The sequence below is a fragment of the Falco biarmicus genome, chromosome 13, assembly GCF_023638135.1.
Source record: "Falco biarmicus isolate bFalBia1 chromosome 13, bFalBia1.pri, whole genome shotgun sequence".
Lineage (NCBI taxonomy): Eukaryota > Metazoa > Chordata > Aves > Falconiformes > Falconidae > Falco > Falco biarmicus.
The window spans coordinates 12,745,211-12,763,827 of NC_079300.1; the positions used below are offsets into that span (position 1 = coordinate 12,745,211).

Here is an 18,617-nt window from a genome sequence, read left to right on the forward strand (position 1 = left end):
AGTCTTAAGTCTGAAAGCAACATCAAACAGGGAGCAGAAAATGTATCATGCACAGAAAAATCTCTGGGATTTGTTTCACCCTTTAAAAAACAACAATAATAATAAATTCCAAACTGTTTGCCTGTGCTGTCTTCTCTGTGGTCAGAACACCTGTCTGCTTCTTTGGTGTTACTTGATACGGGCTTACAGTGCTTGCAAAAATGTTAACATGAATTTTTTGTCATAGCAAATATGAAAGGAATATCCAGCGTCTGTGTGGGCAGGTCCTCAGCGAATTTCTCTTTGCTTCTTGTGCTTTGCTGTGGATCTGAAGCAACTGCTGCATTTCTCCTCTCCTGTGCCCCCCTTCTTCCACCACAGACCAGGAGGGTGAAGCTGCTGCCCTGCCAAACCTGGTTCTCTTGAGCAAAGACAACTGATGGTGGGACGAGTGGGTTTCAGCCTGTTTTCATTAAAACAATAATGTGTGTGACTGGCTAGATGTCTCTCCTCCATCTCTGTAACAATTTTTAACTCCTTGGCTAATCTCAGCCATGTTTGTTAAGAAGTAATTAGACTTCAGGAAAATAGGGGTGAGGATGCAGTTAGGAGGAGCTGGGGGTGACCTGGGGCAGCCAGGAGCATGGTGGGCTGGGAGAGCTGGGGCAGGTGGGGTGTGGATTGGAACTTTCACTAGTTGTCGCTAGTATTTTTCAGACTTATTTCTTCTTTAGGACTGAGATGAAAGGAAATAGAGAACATCAGAGTAGGCTCAGGTATCAATAAGCTGGAAGTATGAAAGGCTGCTGGTTGGAAGCAGCTTGTGGTCACTCACAAAACCTCTGTTTTCTTTTTAACTGGGTGTCTTGGGAGGCGCTCCAAAGGAGACCAGGGCTGGAGGTGGAGGTAGGGTTTGGGCTGTCCCACCCTGCCACTTCTTCAGCACACAATTGCTGTGTGTGTAATGCCTCTCATCTCGGCTTTGGTTCCTCTTGCTGCTCGCATGGCAAAGCCAACGCTGTGGGGTGACTCACCATCGGCTTGAGCAGCGGAGAAGGCTCGGGAAGTAGAGGCCTTTTAAGCATGAGAGGCAGAAGGGTTTCTGGTCAGGCTTTGAAGGAGACTTTGTAACCTACAGCCCTGACGTCAGTGCCTTTCACCAGCTCTACAGTAATTTAAAATGAGTAGCTTCTCTCCCAAATAAACCTCAGTTTCTCTGACGCTTCTCAGATGTAATCTATCCTGCCAACATGTGAAAAACCATTACATGGGTCAAAACAGGGACAGACCGACGCGCAAGTTGTATCAAGAGGGGAAAAAAAGTTGTGGTCTGCTCCACGCAGGAGGGCAGCTGGCTTTACGAGCCCTTTTGGGGCTGTTTTCTTGGCGAGGAGTTACGGCAAGGTGTTACAGCCGGCTTGATTTACCTTCTGCTTTTATGAGCAAAACATTGATTCTGACCTTTCTGTTTGCACCTGCAGAGGTCCCTTGGAAGAGCCTGTCCATACATCTGTGTGGGTGCTTGACGGGGCTGCCTCGCCTCCAGGTGAGGAATGGATCAGGTCCTGAGGCTTTTGCTGACTACTGAGTTTAGAGAGAGTGAGAAGACCCTGGGACCGTGTTTGGTCATTCAGCAAATGATGGGCATTTCTCCAGAGCCTGGGGTGGTGGGAGACCAGGCTAACCCAGGAGGCTCAAGGTGGTTTTACTATTTCTGGGTCCTGGTCTAGAAACAGCAAATGTGTAGGGCCGCCTGGGAATGGGAGAGTTTAATGGAATATGAATATAATATAATGAGTGTTTCATGCAGTCTGACATACCCATGGAAATCATCAAGCTTGTAGTCTTTCGTTTCTTGTGCTGTAGTCTCAGGCTTTTAAACTCTCGATTCTTCTACAGGGAAGATCCTGTTATTGCAGATTGAATCGTATTGGCTAATACTGAGGTTGTCTTTAGAAGAGATGCTTTATTTAGGCTGGGCAGGAGGCATTCTGGTGAGTGAAGGATTGAAGACTTCATCTTCCAAAGTGATTTAGGTATACATAAATACAAATATAAATATACAAATATAAATAAGGTCCTGTGGACCTTATTGCTTCGACTTGCTTTTCAACGAGACTTTCCTGCTTGCAGACCTGAACTCGCATCCCCATCCCCAGGCTTTCTGCAGCCTGGATGTGTTCCCAGCTGATGATGGAGAGATGACTGTATTGCTACCTTTAATCTAACTGTGCTTGAGTGGACAAAAGCAGAGAAGTGTATAAGCCTATTAAGAATAACCTGAGTAGAAATTCATGTGAGGAGCAAATGAATTCATCAGAATTGCCAGTTCCATGAAATTACTGGAGATGTTTAGCTGTGACTTCAGAATCACCCTGATAAACTACCCCAAACTCTTGTAGGAATCACTTGCCAGATAATGTGTAGGACACGAACTGTGCTTTGTGCCTGTCCCATGATACGATGATAGGATTGCAGCAAGGGTAAGATTGCAAAACAGGAGCTGTGTCAGAGCAGTAGGTCTGTCCTCAAGCCTCTCTCAGTTGTGCCATCCCAGGAGGCAAAAGAGGTGCTAGAGGTGCTACAAAGTCATGGCAACTGGGGGAAGAAAGCAGCGATCAGCCCCGTTGAGAAGCGGATCGTGAATGAACAGGTATAGCTGGTAGCTGGTCTGCAACTGCTCGGTGTCCGTGAAGTTCTCCAGGAGATGTGCCTTAGGAGGGTGCGGTGGCTCTGGGCAGTCTCCGCTGTGCTGATGGTTCCCTGAGCTCCGTGGCAACACCAGAAGGGCACACGTGGGGTGTGCACTGGGGGCTGCGTTAGGAGCCACTGTGGGTCCAGGGCAGCCCATTGTCATGTGGAAAGGGCTGTGTTGGGTTTTGTTCTTCCACTACGCTGGTGGTTTTGACTAGTGGAGCTACTTGATATTACCTGACTTGAGAAGTGCAAGATGTTTGTATGGCATGCCAAAATCAGGAGTGGCACTGCTTTACCCTGTTGTGTGTGTAACTGCACTTTCTTTCTGCCCTTCTGATACACATCGCACATCCCTCCGTTCTTCCTTTACCCTCTTCTTGGGTTTACTTTTTTGTAGGTTTTTTTGCGTAGCTGCTGTTGTTGTGTAAATTATAGCTAGCTTGAGATGCGGTTTCAGCATCCTGTTTACTGGAAACCATTGGGGACATTTATTAATGTTGAAAGACAAAGACAGACCAGGGATTAATAAGTAGAGGATAGGAGATTAATAACAAGAGAGTAGAATTTAGTTCAAGGCCTGGTCTTCCCAGTTGCTGGGTTATGGAAGATTAATGGCAGCTCTTCCGTTAATCTCACTCTTTCTGTGGCAGCTTTCCTAGCTAAGTCAAATAAACTGTCCCAGTGGGTCGCTGTAAATATGAAATCTAGGAAGAAGCCCTTCCTTATAGACTATTAACTAAATGAGACAGTGTTACTTTTGCTTTCTATTTAAAACTTCAGCAACAGCATCAATATATTTGTGAGTGGTGAAGTCAGGTGTTCAGGTGCTTACAACTGTTCTCAGGACAAAAACATATCATAAAATGTATCTTGCCAAGCAAGCTGTCTGCGACAAATTGGTTATTTACTCTGTGTCCTGCGCAAGAGGTTGATTTATCTTTTCCTGACTGGGTTTTCAGCTTTGTTTCTGTGGAAAATTGGGCTTTTGACCTATTGCACCTGGCCTCTCATTAGGTCTTATGTGAGATTAAATCACTGTAAGAAAATGCTAACTTTGCAAAGAGCGTTCCTGGTTAAATTTTCAGAACTGTAGAACATGAGACTGCATCACAGAAATTCTTTATTCTGGTAGAAGGGTGCATGCTGTTCTGGGTGTTCTATATAGAAGGTCAGTCTAAGACTCCTACCTTAAGGCTGAAACTGCCAAGTCAGGCACTGCAGTAGTCATTTGGCATCTGCTATCGTGTGTTTTTCATGGTCTTCACAAAGATGATCCGAAGCTCTTCATGCATGGGGTTATAGCAATATGCAGGTATGTGTATGGCCGTTTTGGGAAGAAAGCAGCTGTATTCCTGTAACATGAGTGTGATGAAGGCAAGGCTAACATCAGAACTTCACACAGCAATAGCTGAATTTCTTTTCCAGGGAAGAAGGGCTTCAGTGTTCCTGTAACAAAGTTCTTCCCCTCTCATCTGCTCTTGCATGCAGTGTGCTTGGCTTTTCAGAAGTAGATTTATGGTTCTCTCTTTAATTTTTCTTGTGTAAAGAACACATGCTAATCTTTCTCCAGAGAAATTTTTCACGCTGCTCTCTTTGAACGTTGGCCCTGGGTCTGCTGCATTTCTTAGTGAGTCTCTAACTAAACAGCTACGGTTCCCACACGCACCAGCCTTGACACATGTGTACTTGTACACCCACATGCCTGCTCCCTGTTGAACCAGGCAGTCTGCCTGCTCCCCTTGCACGCTCGCTGCTTTGGGATTTGCATTAGCCAGGCAGCACATGGCTGGGAAGTCCTGCACATGAGAAGGGGCTTTACACTTGCAGTATAGATAATTTGCATCGTATGAGCTGTCCTGTGAATCAGAAGGGCTGTAACCTCTTTATCGCACTGCCCCCCCCGCCCCCCTCCCAGGCTCATTTAACGTGCTTCTCCAGGAGCCTGGATTCATGTGGGCTGCACTGTCCGCCGTGAGGACCCGAGCTAGCCCTGAGCACGGAGCCGAACATCCAACAGTGAATTACTGTCTGGTATGCCACTGGCTGCCAGATCTTTGATAGCTTGTTTTTAATGAAGATTCCTCCTGTAATTCCTAGAATATCTTGCAGTGTAAAAAAATGAGCTGTGTGTGTATTTTGCTGTGGGCTGAATTTTTCTCCTGCTCTTCACAGTTCCCTCCGTGAAAGGAGAGGAAAGGGAGGGGAAACAGCTGACTGCTTTTTTTTTGTTGTTGTTTTTCTACTTGACTTCTGTGAAATATGTGGCGATCAATTGCTCGCAACTAACAAAATGTTTTTGTTTCTCTTTGCAAAAGCATATGGGAACTTCAGGAAAAGCATATGGATGTTTTTAGGAAAACATATTGGTGAATGGACAAATTATAGTGGTGCCAATATGTTTTGGATGTCTGGCTAGACCACTACTACTACCACACTTGCTGGCATGCAAACACATCTACAAGATTTTTCAGTGTGTGAGTGGTGTGTAGCTGCTCTTGGGGAAACACAGGCTGTGCTGGATCCGACCCCTGTTAAAACAGTATTGTGATCCGTCTTCGGTGTGCATGACTGCCTCACCATGTCCCAGACTAGGCTCTGGGCTTGTGTTTATGGCAGCATATCCATTCTCTCAGTAGACTGAGCCCAGAGCTCCACTTGCAGCTGGCTGCAAGTAACGATAATGGTAACCATTTTTCTTTCTAAAGCCCTTGACTGCAATCCTAATAACACCTGAGCATCTTGCAAACAGGCTAGGCAGCCTCTGGTTTTCCTCTGCTGCTCTATCAAAGTCTTTCTGTGTTAGCTGGAGCTATTATTTTTAATTTCTCTATCATACAAGCTGCTTTTGAGGAAATGCAAAACATTTGCTTTATTGCTTCTGGGCCCCATCCTGTTTGCCCTGATGCCAGTGATCCAGGGACAAGGATCTACGAGCTGGGAGGAACTTGGCAGGGAGTGGTAAGGGGATCAAGTGGTCTTGGTTGGTGGGTCAGTTCTGGTGGCTCACAGCTTCCCTGCAGTTTGAACCGCCCTGCTGTGGACCCCTGTGCAAGGAGAAGTCCTGGATAGCTCCGTCTGGGCAGCCCCACCTGCTCGCCCTGGCAGCGAGGAACTGCTGCCTGCCCTGCCTCTGCCTGTGATGGGCTTGGCTGTGCTGGGTGGCAGGGGTTGGTAGCAGCTCTCTGCCCAGGTTTGGGTTTCAGCGGGTCCTAGAGGACTGGCTGAGGTCTCCTTGCACAGAGGTCCTCAAGAGCTCACAGTCTAAATAGACAAAACGGAGCTGCCGGGAAGGATGCAATGGTTTCTGCGTGTTGTGGGGAGGGAAAGATGGGCAATAACTGAACACAGGGGTGGTTTCATGAGCAGGTTCAACCAGTCTTGAGTTTGTACCATTGCTGGAAGAGGTGGTCCTGCTGTCCGTGTGCCCCCAGTCCTCGTTTCTGCCCATATAGTCTTTTTTATCCTTTATAAATGTGAGTGGTGAGACAGAGGAGGGGGCAAAACATGTGGCTAAAGACTGGGGATAAACAAGATGCACACTTGGGCAGTCATTTGGATATCATGTTGTTTATCTTTGTGATGAACCTGCACTCTCCGATATTCTGAGTGGTAATTCAGCACCTTTTAGTGTTCTTCCTCTTATGCCAACTTCAGGATGATTTGCTAGTGAGTAATTTTACATTATTTAATGTAGCCACTTTCCTTATAGCTCTTTTGTTCCGCGAGACAATTCCCTATTTTATTATGCAAACAGTACGTTAAGATCCTTGTGGGCCTGAGTTCCCAGCAGTGCTTGAGATGATGGCAGAGAAGTAGGTTATTTCAGAAATAATGATTCTCTCCTCTAGAAGCTTTCTTGGAGTTCTGCTGTAACTGCTTTTGATGATATCCATTGTTCTGGTTTTGGCTGCGATAGTGTTAATTTGCTTCACAGTAGCTAGTATGGGGCTATGTTTTGGATTTGTGCTGAAAAGTGTTGATAATTTGGGGATGATTTAGTTACTGCCCAGCAGCACTTACACAGCACCAAGGGCTTCTTGGGCCTCTCACACCGCCCCACTGCCAGCGAGTGGGCTGGGGGTGCACCGGGAGCTGGGAGGGGACACAGCCGGGACAGCTGACCCCAGCTGACCAAAGGGATATTCCATACCGTATGTCGCCATGCTCGGCATATAAAGCTGGGGGAAGAAGAAGGAAGAGGGTATGTTCGGATTGATGGAGTTTGTCTTCCCAAGTCACTGTTACATATGATGGAGGCCAGCATTCCTGGAGATGGCTGAACACCTGCCTGCCCACTGGAAGTGGTGAATGGATTCCTTGCTTTGCTTGCGTGTGTGACTTTTGCTTTACCTATTAAACTGTCTTTATCTCAACTCATGAGTTTTCTCACTTTTACTCTTCTGATTCTCTCCCCCATCCCGCTGTGGGGGAGGGAGCAAGTGGTTGTGTGGGGCTTAGTTGCCAGCTGGGGTTAAACGATGACATACGTGCTTTTAAAAAAAATAAAAAAATTCAGTACTTCCTAAATGTTATAGAGCTCAAAAATTACACTGTGTGCCTTGTCACAATATTTAATACAGAGTGCTATTTACAGTAATGAATCAAAATGTCAGTTTTTAAAATATGAACTGTCAGAGTGTTCCTACTTTGCAGAAAACTTTGATATGACAGTTTGTTAATCATATGACTATTACATCAAATGTGTCTCGGAGTACTTTTGCTCAAAAAAGTCTTTTCATATTCCTTCCCCCTTCCTTTTCACTGTTAATTCTGGTAAAGTTGTTTGACTGAATGCATTTTGATAGAGGTCGGAAGAATCCAGAGCTGAATGCTTTTGCATATGGACAGGTGGGGTGTGTCAGTGCCTGTGTTCATGCTGAATGTGGTCACCTAGTCTTAGGTACAGCCTGGTGGATCACCTTTGCCTTGTGTCCCCAGTGTTTGCCCCAAGCCTGCTGTGTGCTGGGGCTCAGGCAGCGGGGCTGCTGGCAGTGAGCCCAGACTGAGCAATGCTGATGCCCCCAGGTAGAACTGTGCATTTTGGGGCAGCTGGGGTAAATCTGTCTCTTGGGCAGTAAAAAGCTGGCTTGTACAGTAACATTTCTAATCCCTATAGCTTTAGCATGAAGGGACAAGTAAAATAAAGAACTCGAGGCTGCCTATGCATCCTCAGTGAGCTGAAGGAGTGGTTGCAGGGCAGGGTTGGTGTTGCTCCTAGAGGAGGAGGAGGAGGTAGGGGACTGGAGATGCCAAGGTCCCCTCCCCAGGGGCTTTGGTTACTCTGGACCCAGGTCAAGGAGCGCATTTGTGTCCTGAACACCCCTCTGTGAATTTAGACCAGGATACTTCCCTTTTTCTGTTCATTTGTTTGCTTATCTGCAAAATGGGAGTAATTAATTGATACTGGTTAACTTACAAGTCTCCTTAAAGCCGATTACTCAAACAACTGCACTTCATAATGAAGAGCTTATGTAGATAGCTGTGCTTTAGAAAACATCCCCTGGAAAGGGAGGGTCCGTTATGCTAATACGGAGGTTGGAGGCCAGAAAGGAGTCTCTGGTGTAGCAGAGCCATGTACCTCTGCCAATGACATCTCTGTGCCACATTGCCTGGGGCTTCAGATGGATTCCCATTGCTTATTAAAACTCGCAGTTACCATTGCATAGGTCTTGCAAGTGCAATATTTCTGATTCAGAGTTCCCAGCACAGCTAAGGGAATAGGAGTCTAAAAAGGCAAAATCTGTGTATCAGCAGTCCAGAAAAGATGAGTGTGGGCAGTGCAAGACAGAATCATAAAATCGGAGAAAGGTTTGGGTTGGAAGGGAACTTTAAAGAGCATCTAGTCCAACCCCCCTGCCATGGGCAGGGACATCTTCCACTAGACCAGGTTGCTCAAAGTCGCATCTGACCTGACCTTGAACCGACCTAGAGCTGAATGATGGTTAGGGTTGAGTGTTGTGGGTAAGAATCAGGGGGAGGGCCAACAAGATGGATATCCTGGTGGGAGTCTGTTATAGACCACCCAGCCAGGTTGAAGAGACAGATGAAACACTCTGCAAGCAGCTGGGAGAAGTCTCCAGATTGCTAGCTCTTGTTCTTGTGGGGGACTTCAACTTACCAGATGTCCACTGGAAATAACAACGCAGCAGAGAGGAAACAGCCTAGGAAGTTCCTGGAGCATGTGGAAAAGAACTTCCTGAAACAACTGGTGAGTGAGCCAACAGGAGAGATGCTCCACTGGACCTGCTGTTTACATCAGAAGGAATGGTGGGTGATGTGGTGGTCAGAAAGCATCTTGGGCACAGTGATCATGTGGTATTAGAGTTTTCGGTTCTTGGAGAAGTAAGGAAGGGGGCTCAGCAGAACTATTGCTTTGGACTTCTAGAGGGCCAGCTTTGGCCTGTTTAAAAGCCTGGTTGACAAAGTCCCTTGGGAGATGAAGGGCCAAGGGGTCCAGGAAGGCAGGACGTTCTTCAGGAAGGTAGTCCTAAAGGCACAGGAGCCGGCTGTGCCCATGTGCTGAAAGACGAGCCAGCAGGGGAGAAGACCAGCCTGGCTGAAAAGAGAGCTTGGGCTTGAACTCAGAAAAAAGGAGAGTCTACCACCTTTGGAAGAAGAGGCAGGTAACTCAGGAGGACTGTAAGGATGTTGTGAAGTTAGACAGGGTGAAGATTAGAGAGGTGAAAGCCCAGACAGAACGCAGGCTGGCTAGTGCTGTAAAAGATAATAAAAAAATGTTTTTACAAATACTTTAGAAACAAAAGGATATGACTAATCTTCATCCTTTATTGGATGTGGAGAACATTGCCACAAGGGATGAGGAGAAGGCTGAGGTACTTAATGGCTTGTACCCGAAACAGTGTAGCCAGCAGAACCGGGCCAGTGGCCATCCCCATGCACTGGGCACTGGTGAGGCTGCACCTTGAACCCTGGGTTCAGTTTTGGGCCCCTCACTGCAAGAGGGATGGCAGAGGTCCTGGAGTGTGTCCAGAGATGGGCAACGGAGCTGGTGAAGGGTCTGGAGAGCAAGTCTTACAAGGAGCAGCTGAGGGAACTGGGGATGTTTAGCCTGGAGAAAAGAGGAGACTCATGGGGGACCTTATCGCTCTCTACAGCCACTTGGAAGGAGGGTGTAGGCAGGTGGGGGTCGGTCTCTTCTTCCAGATAACAAGCAACAGGATGAGGGAAAACAGCCTCGAGTTGCACCAGGGGAGGTTTAGATTGGATATGAGGAAAAACTCTTCACTGAAAGGGTGGTCAGGCACTGGAAGAGGCTGTCCAGGGAGGTGGTGTTAAACGCCATCCCTGAAGGTGTTTAAAAAATGTGTCGTCCTGCTGAGGGGCACGGTTTAGTGGTGGACTTGGCAGTGTTGGGGTAATGGTTGGACTTGATGATCTCAAAGGTCTTTTCCAACCCAAATGATTCTATGATTCTGTGATTTCCCATGATGGGGCATCCACAGCTTCTTTGGGCAACCTGTTACGGTGTCTCATTGTAAAAAAATTTCTTCTTTAGGTCAAATCAGATGGTCTTCTTGATTGTGTGTTTCTTGGGGCCTGACTGACTTGGCATTTCAGCTGGGCATGTCTATTAAATAACAGCCTCAACTCTTTCACTGACGTTATTCAAGAGATAATAAAAACGTGTTTTCAGGGGTGTAATCACATATTTAAGTGCGCTTTTGAGTAGCACATTAGCCAGCTCTCATGTATGGAAGATACAGGTAAGGGTGCCGAACACGTCTGAAGTGTGGTACACTGAGGCCCGCTGGATCTCACTGTTGGAAGGAGACTTGGGACGCGGGAGGCATTGCTGTAGCATCTCTCACAGGAATATCCTGCTCATAGAGGAAGTGAGGAAAAAAACCAGAAAGGAGAGGCAGGGGGGAAGGAGGTGGCTGTTGGTTGAGGTGATGATGGTGTGAGAGGCTGTGCTGGTGGTGGTGCCTGGCGTGGACCACTGGGAAGCCTGAGACAAACAGTCTGGGGAAGCTGGTCCTGGAAAAGGCTCTCACACAAAGCACAGCCGGTGGCAGAGGGGCTGCTGGCAGCGAGGGCCACTGGCAAGGCCAATGTGAAGGTGTCGCTTTTCAAACCGTGTCTTTGTCACCTCCACTGAATGGGTGCTGCTGCTTGCTGCATTCCCTCATCCCGTTGAGGAAAATTGATTATTATTCAATTTTCATTTTAGACCAACCACACTGTTAGTGTGCTGATTTTTCTTTCATTACCATCGCTGCAATGGATGGAAAAGGAGCTCTAACAGATGTATGATTAGCAGGGCATGAAATTAAAAATGTTTGTGTACAAGGAAAAGGTTGTTTACTACCAAATTCCTCATTTGAAAATTAAGTGATACTAAGATTGGCCATGTGATTCTGCAGCAGGCATGCAGCCCCCTTCCCTCCCTCTCTCCCAGCATTATGGGCTGAAAAGTAACTGCTTTTTAAATGTTACCTTTATTAAAAAAAGTAGTAACACAACTGAAAGGTCAGTACCTGCCTTTGGAGGCAGATTATCTAAAGAACTTGTTCTCCTGCTCTGGCACCGACAGTGTCAGTTCAAGAAAATATTTTGACAGATGCTTAAGCCCTATTGATTAGGGAAAACTGAGTATTTTCTATCAGAGTTCTTTTGGGTAGAAAACAAGGTTCTGATTGAATAGCTCTGAGTGTGGGTGTGTGCCTGGGTGAAAAGTATTTGTTGTCAAAATGCTGAAAAATTTGTATTTGGAGTCACTGCCGCAGCATATGCAGAGGGGTGCGAATCAGTGTGCGGTACAGTCCTGTCCTGCTCTTTGTGGGTCAGTCTTGCAGCCAAAGCACATTTTCTTAGTCTGTGGAGCTTGGGAGTCCTGGTGGTGCCTCCTGGAGTGTGTAGTCTGCATGGGCACTTTAGAAACTGGCAGTCAGCCTTCCGCACCTACTGATGCTGTCAACGCTGGAATGGTAGTGTTGCATGGGAATGCTTTCAGGCTGGGATAGAAAGCCGTCAGCATTCAGATTTTTCTCTTAAAAGTGGCGTGGTTGTTTTTTTCCCCCCATAGAAAATATCTTTTTTTTTCCTATGGTAATGAAATTTTTAGTTTGAGAAAATGATCTATGCTCTTATGAGCTCTACCTGTGATGCACAATGCTCAGCTGCTCTTTCTTGATCTCCTGTAAAAGTCTGGTCATGAATTTTGAAAGAGCTAGGTTAAGAAATGTGCATCAGAAACACTTTGTTTATCTGTGTTACACTGTTGAGACAAGCCTGGTCCTACCTAGGACTGAACATTTCCCAGGTACTTTGAATTTCTCACCTATCTCATTCTGTTCTTTTTGTCCTCTAAAAACTTTGTGGCCAAGTTCAAGGATGATGGTAGTTGAAGTCTGTAGAGCTACTTGTGTAAAGTTTCACCTGGGTGAGTGTTTGCAGGATCCAGAACTGAGGCGTTGTTGGATGGCTCCTGCCCCTTGAGCCTGGATGGCATTGAGCAGAAAATAGGAAGAGGGCTAAAAGATTGTTCCTGCACTCTGGGAACAATTGAGACAGAAAATTGCTTCCAGGATTTCTTCATTTTTCCGCAGAGGGTAATCAGCCTGTGTAATTCTCTGCCACAGGAAATACTGCCTGAATCTGTTACCCAAAGACAGCAAGCAAAGTTTAGATAGCAGCCTGAATAGCAAAGGTACTGCAGAGCAGGGACTGTCCCTTACTCAGGGTTGTTGGTTTTTTTTTGGTGTAGTGGCTGCTGTGTATGTCATAGGATGCCACATTGGTGCAACTAATATGATAGATAATTAAGTACTAGCTTAGATATTTGGCGTGTTCTGGGTACACAGACTTTGGTGCCCTAAACAAGGAGGCAAGTTTGTATGCTGTGGTTGTAAATGGAGTTTTGCTTAGCGTGATGCTCAGGTTGTAAGCCTGAAATTGTGGGAGAGGTTAGAGCAATTCCAGTGAGATGATGGGTGGCTGGTAACTTCAGTCTGGTTCTTGGCTCATTTTTAGTCTGTGCTCCGTAAATGTAAGCAAATCACTATTTCTGCACCTTCATTTGTTCATCTGGAGGATGGGGCAGCACTTGGGCTCCTTGTAGGCGTTTGTGTAAGTTTCAAATAAGGCTTTTCAACCACACGTTTTATGGCAACTTTTAGGGGAAATTATTTACATTTTTTTATTTGAGTGAGAGTAGTTGTGGCCGAATCGCTGAGTGAGCATTATACCTGCTGGGCACCAAAATGTGATTCCTAAATTTTCATTGGCAGGTCATACTGGGCCAAAGGACCTTGAGCCGCTAGAATAGAAAAGAATAAAACAGAATGAAGTTGGTGTTTGGTTATGGGCTCTGGATGTCATTGTTCCCGCCTGTTCATCTGGCTAATGTTTGCTTTTGTGTAGTATTTGTCTGTGTCTGTGCTTCTGTGCACATGGGGAAAAGGAGGACAAATATCACTGGGGTGGATTAGCATTAAAAAATAGTTAACTGATCAAAGCCATAAAGCTTGTCCAAGTGAATTCTTCAGAGAAATAGCTTTGAATTTCCCAAGCAGCCGCAGGCCATAAAAGCAAAGCGCTATCATTCAGAGATGCAAAAAATCCCCTTCTGTTGGAGTGTTGGACCTATTTATTCCTTTTTAGGAGGGCATTCAAAATGTTTTCTTAATTTTCTTCTGAACAACGCACTGCTATCCATCATGAGCCTTTGCTAGCTGAGATAGCTCTGTTCCCCCTCGGTTTTAACCCTCCACTGAAATCTGTTTGCCCGTACTTTGCATTTTGGATGCTTTTCAGCTCTGTACGCTTTGCAGTGGGGTAGCTTTTACAGAGCACTTTTTGTATCTGAGCTCAAACTGTTGTAAAGAGGGGCTAAATGTTTTCCCCGGTGTCTGGGTGTAGGTGACAGGGAAGGGAGGATGCAGGTGGAGAGTGATGCCTGGAAAGATTTCCTACATGGCCCGAAGGGATGGCAGGGGAGCCCTGTTCCCCGATGCCATGTTCTCTGTTGCCACTGATCGTGCCCCAGCAGGGGCACCAGCCCCACCGGGTCTGCAGAGCAGGTGGGGCAAAGTGGGAGGGAATTTAATTTTACTTACATGAAGGAAAGAAAGCACATTGTTCGGCTGCTCAGAGAAAGTTATTGAAGGCACATGCTGAAGGTTAGGCAACCAGCCTTTGGGAATTAGGCATGTAAATTTGCTTTATGCTTATGAAAGTCTCTCGTTCACAGTGTTTTGCTTTGTTGCTTCTTCCTAAGATGTACAAAGGAGTGAGGTACTGGTGTATGGTCCATACACAGAACATTTGGATAGCACGGTCATTAATAGGAATGAAAATTACACCATGGGGGCTCAGAACTTGCCAAAAAAAAAAAAAAAAAAAGAAAGAAAAAAACCTCTTGGGAGACACGAGGTGCTTTGTATCTGGAACTGCCTGTCATTCTGCAAGGACTCAGCTGTCCTCTTCAGTTCCAGTCTTCTCTTACTGAAAATATTTTACTGCCTAATACCTACTGGCTTTTAAATACTGCTTAATTATTCTGCACACCCCCTCAAAAGAAAGCCACACATGTTTTTCTGCTCTTGTAAATGCTCGGCTAATAAAGCTGAGCTCCCAGGGCCCCCAGGGAGGGGGTGTTAATGACTGTGTCCCAGGTGCCTTTCAGGCAGAGAATTCCACTTTTTCTTCCCTTCTGAAACTTGGAGTCTCAGTCTCCAGATAACCAAATGTTGATACAACCATATTTAAAGTGCATGTGTATGTGTATATATGTCTATTTTTTTTTTTCTGGTGAATTAATGTGAATGAAAGTCCTAAATAAATTTTCCTAGAGACTAAGGTCATCTTTGTAACAGGTGGGCAATGCATGGAGGGCAAAGCTGTGACTGAGGGACAGGGCTGCAGCTTTTGGAAAGGGATTAGATCCTTGCACAGGTGTGGGCACGACATTCGTGTGCACCATGTATACACATCCCGTGCTTGGTTTCTGTGGTAAAGCAGAGATGACTTACCCACATAGCAGAGCCATTTGCTAGGGTGAAGTCATCAGTGTTCAGTTATTAAAGCAATGTAGAGGTGCATCCGTATGTAGGGTACGCAAAGTAAGTGTGAAGCTCATCCTCCTACCCAGATTTTACTTTGGCCTCTTGTATAGGCCATATCTTACCCTCGGATGGGAGCAGTGCTCAGCTATGGATAATACGGGCAGAAATTGAATCTGAAGCCTAGGGCCTTTCTGCACAGGGAGAGTATTGCGAAACAAAGCCAGGGTGTGAATTTAAAGTGCAATAGCTGTTCCGAGCGTACTTCTCATGTGGGCAGCCTTATTCTGCTCTGAGAGGGTCTTTGTGCAGTTCTGCTTCATCTGCTGCCAAAGGCACTCTCAGTGCAGAAAGAAGAATGCCCACACAGGGAGCGAATAGCTTTTCCAGGCTATTTCACCATGCTGAGGAGTCCCAGGAGATGCACATGGCTTCATGTCCCCATGAATGTTGCAGGAGCTTATCCTTCAGCTCACTCTTCCACTAGAGCTTTCACGTGGGGGACATGCTTTGTGATGGGCGGTTGGTGGAGTTGTGTCTTCTGGGCCCTGCTAGGTGCAGTGTGCATCGCTCGTTTGCCTGACGTTATGGGGCTGGCCTCAGGGATCCCTGAGATCTTCGGCTTCTCTAGACGTTACTGGTGTTGCAGTTCGGCATTCCCCATCAGTACCATCAGCTCTTGTGCTGTATCCTGGTTGCTGAAGAGAGTTCCTGTGAGATCATGTCTGTGTTCGTGTGTTGTTCCTTTTCACATGAAATCATGAAACCTATGATTTTCATATGAAATTGAGCAAACCTATGCGCTGGATATGATTGTTATCTGAATATTGTTGAACAGGACAAAAAAATAAAAAGCCCATCTGTTCTACTAAGAGGCAGTGTAAAGAGCAGGCTCTGTGACTAAATAAATTCACATCTGTTTAGCAGAACCATCAAATGGGGAGCAGAGGGGCCTAATGTGAATCACATGTTGAAACCACAAGTATGAGTGAGATGAGCTGCAAAAGAGAGAGCCCGAAAGTGTTGATCCATGTGAGCAACTGTTGGTTTCTCTCTTTATTCTTTCCCTCTACCAGTTTCCTGAGCAACTGATGTAGAACCAAAGAACAGGGATGTGCACATGTGTGTGCATACATACGTGCATATGTTCATATTCCTTGCATGATTAAATAACCTTGCTGTATCATAGAATCATAGAATGGTTTGGGTTGGAAGGGGCCTTAAAGATCATCTAGTCCACCCCCCTTGCCATGGGCAGGGACACCTCCCACTAGACCAGGTTGCCCAAAGCCCCATCGAACCCGGCCTTGAACACTGCCAGGGATGGGGCATCCACAGCTTCTCTGGGCAACCTGTGCCAGCGCCTCGCCACCCTCACAGTAAAGAATTTCTTCCCTAATATCTGATCTACATCTACCCTCTTTCAGTTTCAAGCCATTACCCTTTGTCCTATCATGACACGACTTTGCAAAAAGTCCCTCTGCAGCTTTCTTGTCTTTACCTGTAGGTACTGGAAGGCCACTATAAGGTCTTCTCGGAGCTGCCTCTTCTCCAGGGTGAACAACCCCAACTCTGTCAGCCTGTTTTCACAGGAGAGGTGCTCCAACCCTCTGAGCATCTTTGTGGCCCTCCCCTGGACTCGTTCTGACAAGGCCATATCCTTCTAATGTTGGCGGCTCCAGAGCTAAACACAGGTGGGGTGTCAGGAAAGCAGAGTAGAGTGGGAGAATCACCTTCCTCAACCTGCTGGCCACACTTCTTTTGATGCAGCCCATGATCCAGTTGTCTTTCTGGGCTGCAAGTGCAAATTGTTGAGCCATGTTGAGCTTTTTGTCCACCACCCCCCCAAGTCTTTCTCCTCCGGGCTACTCAATCCATTCTCTGCCCAGCCTGTGTTCATGCTGGGGGTTGCCCTGACCCAGGTTTATGACCTTGCACTTGGCCTTGTTGAGCTTCATGAGGGCCCCTCAGGCCTGCTTCTCAAGCCTGTCAAGGTCCCTCTGGATGGCATCTCTTCCCTCCAGCATGTTGCCCACACTACACAGCTTGGTGTCATCGGCAAACTTGCTGAAGGGTGCGCTTGATCCCACTGTCATCTTGAGCCATTAGATCGTAACTTCAGTTGGAAGGGCAATGGATTGTGGAGAGGGCTGCAGAGGAGGGAGTAAAGAGCTGGCATGAAGAGACCAGATGAAGCTGATCCCTGGTGGTGTTGCTTCACAAAAAATGGCCCTGAGGTACCTTGCTTTTTAAAGAGGCTTGCCGTGGAAGTTGTTCCTCAGGATGATGTCTCCAGCAGTGTCATCTCAAGGAACCTGATGGGAGCAACCTAGAAACTTCAAAGCGTAGGTTATGCCTTCATGTGCTCAAGCTAGTTTCAAAATAGGAATCTGTATACTAGTCCTGCAGACTGCATTTTTTCATGGATCAATTTAATTTGTTGCTTAGGTTTCCCCCTTAGTGTTTTAAGTCCTGCAGAAACAAAGGGCAGCTCAAGTTTCCTTATTGGTTGCATTTGCAGTTCATTTTTTTTTTTCTGTGCCAAGAACATATCAATACAGTTTCAAAACATAGTATTTTTATGACTTGAGGCAGCAGTTTCTAGCTTAAAAACAAGAAAGCTTTGGGGATGTACACACAACTCGGGTACCTCAGTTAACGTTATTTGGCAGGTCTCCATAGCTCCTTGGAGAGTCCATGCAGAGGAGCAAGCATCTTCTCTCCCACAGGATCGCATGAAAGGAAACATGCAATAATTTCAGTCTCAAAGGTGGTTTCTTGTTGCCGTCTTGCCTTTTGTCCTAGATACTTTGCAGTAAAGGAGGCCAAACTTGCGGGAACAAAGAGTGATGGTAGATAGGCTGTTAGACCTGATTTGCACAGATTCTGATCTGCAGTTCAGTCAGCTTGCTTTAGCTGACAGAGAGCTGTGTCGTACAGCTCACCTGGGATGTGAGCTCTGCAGGAGTATGCTGGAGGTAATGAAGCACTTAAGGGGCTGGTGGGGTTGAAGGTCCCTATGGAATGATTAAGGCATTGGCAGCTGTGTTACTTTGAAAGAGAAATATGTGCATTGCACAGCAAAGACATGCTGAAATGCCTTGCAGACGCTTAGTTGTGTGTGGGAACATGCTTTGCTTTAGACCTGTAAGATAGCAGTAGCAACTGTTGGAGGGCATTTGATAAAATAAGCACTGGCTAAAGCACAGCAGTGTGTCACTGTCTGTAGACACACTGAAAGTTTGGTTTTCCTTCCCTCCAAAAATTCCCTCTGCTCATGATTCATTTCCTCTCTTCCCCTCTTCTCCCCACCGTCTCCACCCCCCCACCCCCCCCCACCCCCCTTCTTCTGAGAAGGTGCAGTGAAGATATATGAGCACTGTAATCTTTTCCTGGAGATTGTCATGTTTGAGCCATTTTACATCTAGGGAACCGACGTGCCCAGTCTGGTATGGAAACTCTTTTGTCACAACAAAACTTCATACTGATTTCTGGGAAGGGGAACAAACAATTAAATTGGGTGTTCAAAACCAGAAGACACCACCATGATAGCAATGGAGCAACTGGAATTGGCTTTTTAGTACAATGAGCTTGTTTAGCAAAATTGCGAGGCCGGTGTGCATGCCTGGCTGGGTTAACTTCATTGCCGGCACCGTGGTTTCCACCAGCTGAGGAATTATCTCCCAGAGCTTTGAGTATCACTGTTCTTGAATGAATGGACACTGAGATAAAAGGAAGAGTGACGGTTTCTTTGGCTGGTGCTTGGTGGTTTTATGAGTTTCAAAGAAGAATTGAAAATCAAATCTCAGGCACTTGACACTTGGGTCACAAGTTTCTATTCAGAGCAGAACTAGTGCCCTATGGTTACTAAAACAGAGTTTTATCTTGATGTGCTCTAGAGCGTCATGGCAGACTTTG

The 18,617-nt window shown here is 46.3% G+C and overlaps 1 protein-coding gene across 9 annotated transcripts in view; it reads left to right on the forward strand.

The window, feature by feature from the left end:
• LPP (LIM domain containing preferred translocation partner in lipoma) overlaps positions 1 to 18,617 on the forward strand; it is a 356,533-nt gene that overhangs the window by 103,224 nt on the left and 234,692 nt on the right. For 3 of the 9 annotated variants that reach the window (XM_056358000.1, XM_056358004.1, XM_056358006.1), the window contains one exon: positions 1,461 to 1,525. The exons of the other annotated variants lie outside the window; for them this stretch is intronic. The gene's annotated coding sequence lies outside the window, so the exon portion shown is untranslated. The remainder of the gene's footprint in view (positions 1 to 1,460; positions 1,526 to 18,617) is intronic. 9 annotated transcript variants of the gene reach the window in all.